The sequence below is a fragment of the Oratosquilla oratoria genome, chromosome 3 (genome assembly GCF_046742065.1).
Source record: "Oratosquilla oratoria isolate Oo_2021 chromosome 3, ASM4674206v1, whole genome shotgun sequence".
In the NCBI taxonomy this organism is placed as follows: Eukaryota; Metazoa; Arthropoda; class Malacostraca; order Stomatopoda; family Squillidae; genus Oratosquilla; species Oratosquilla oratoria.
In genome coordinates this window covers 727,080-729,524 of record NC_134779.1, presented here as the reverse complement: position 1 = coordinate 729,524, position 2,445 = coordinate 727,080, and positions in this window count along the sequence as shown.

Genomic DNA, 2,445 nt, shown 5'->3' with positions numbered 1-2,445 from the left:
TTCGTTTTCTCTTATTACCACCTGGAGAGAATTTCCGTTTTCTTTTATTCTATTTTGTTTCCCCTCCCCCCCTCTCTCTCTCTCTCTATATATATATATATATATATATATATATATATATATATATATATATATATATATATATATATATATATATATGTAAAATTTTACTTTCGACCATTGTAGGAATATATATCAATACAAAATTAAATAGTAATTTTGTAAATTAAAATATATGAACGTAATATGCAATTTTGTGTGCGGAAATGAAAAAAAAAGTTGCTAAAACAGATTTCTTAAGTAACGAAGTCGTGTACGACGAATGGTACGCCATGTTTGTTATGGTAGATGCCGACGTCGGAGAAATGAAAGGACGATAAATTTGTCTAAACTAAACTAACCTAACCTAACCTGTGTTTAATAAATCATTACCTGCAAATTAGATGTCATCCGGCTTGTCGTCGTCGTCGTCGTCGTGAGAGACGTTGGCGGGCTTTTCAACCACTCTCTCAGCTTGCGGAGTATACAAATATTTTGTAAATGATTTGTTATCTTTAGGTTAGGTTAGGTTACGTTAGGTTAGTTTAGTTTAGTTTAGACAAATTTATCGTCCTTTCATTTCTCCGACGTCGGCATCTACCATAACAAACATGGCGTACCATTCGTCGTACACGACTTCGTTACTTATGAAATCTGTTTTAGCAATTTTTTTTATTTTCATTTCCGCACACAAAATTGCATATTACGTTCATACATTTTAATTTACAAAATTACTATTTAATTTTGTATGGCTATATTCCTACAATGGTCGAAAGTAAAATGTTACCTATATATATATAGATATAGATATATACATTTTTATATATATATATAGATAGATAGATAGATAGATAGATAGATATAGATATAGATATATATATGTGTGTGTGTGTGTGTGTGTGTGTGTGTGTGTGTGTGTGTGTGTGTGTGTGTGTGTGTGTGTGTGTGTGTGTGTGTGTGTGTGTGTGTGAGTGTGTGTGAGTGTGTGTGTGTGTGTGTGTGTGTGTGTGTGTGTGTGTGTGTGTGTGTGTGTGTGTGTGTGTGTGTGTGTGTGTGTGTGTGTGTGTGTGTGTGTGTGTGTGTGTGTGTGTGTCATGCGCGATCGATTGATCGCGCTGCGCTATCGATTGATCGCGCTGCGCTATCGATCGATTCATCGTTCGCGTAGCAATCGATCGATCGCGTGGGCTCTTCATCCATAATGTGTACAAAAATCATTCCTTGTACTTGACATGTTTGATCATAACGTATCAGCTTTTATTGCACAACGAAACTGGAAATGAAACGCATTTCTTATATTGTCAGGACATGACACTAATTACTGAAGAGGGTGTGATCTAGTGAGGAGTTGGTGAATTTAAATCGCTGATGATTTAGTCAGCAAGAGAGACTGACACGTACTAATTACTGAAGAGGATGTGATAATTATATCACATCCTCTTCAGTAATTAATGAGGAGTTTCTCAGTTCAAGTCGTTGATGATTTAGTCAGCAGAAGAGGAAAAGTCTGTATTTTAGAACAAAAGTTAAACTTTATAGTGAGTACAAAATAAAGCTGATGAATTTTCGAATGCCAAACTTAAAATGCTCTTGTTTGTTCTTTTATTTTTGTTAGTTTGTTGTTGTTGTTAAATAAATGGTCTATTTCCAAATCCGGCAGTTTAAATATAAAACTGTATATGTGCGGCTATCATGTCCAACTAGAAAATTTTGTGTGTATTTTAAAAATTCCTTGGTTACCACAACAACTACTTTAAAGAAAATCAAAAAGAAAGAAAAGGGAATAATCGCTAAAATAATAATTCTTAAGAATCTTGAATATTCAAAGTTAAATGATCTATACTAAAATGTCCTCCGTGCACAAGGGGGACACTGCGATCGCTGCTGCCTAGTGAGATGGGTTAACTTTATCAAAGGATGCCGTCAATTACTAAAATATTGAAGAAATATTCACTGATTAATTTAACTAACGAATTCTATTGGTTCGGGTTAGTGACGTTTCAATAATAGTTGAAGACAAAGTTTCAATATTTTGTGCATCCCCGTACATAAAGTCCTATAGTTTGGTTTTAGTGGCTAACGATCTAGATTAGGGCTAGGCAATTTTACATGTATCATATTACTAATTAAAATGCTCTCATACTTACCGTGAGATCGCTGGTCAGGCCTCCTTTACAGCCTTCACTCCTCTGTTTAACACATTGCCATCTTACATAATCTTTTCTTTTATCTTTTAACAGGAGCATGTGCCAGAGGGAACGGTTTATGTGTAGATGTGATGGAGTGTTTAAGATTATCCTTCTTTTTTAGAGGAGGGCTCCTACTGGGGAGGAGCACGTTAGCTAGGCAGCCAGGACGATATGGGTGTGGCCTGAATCCGTGGTGGTGTTGGCCCGGAGGCGGTCC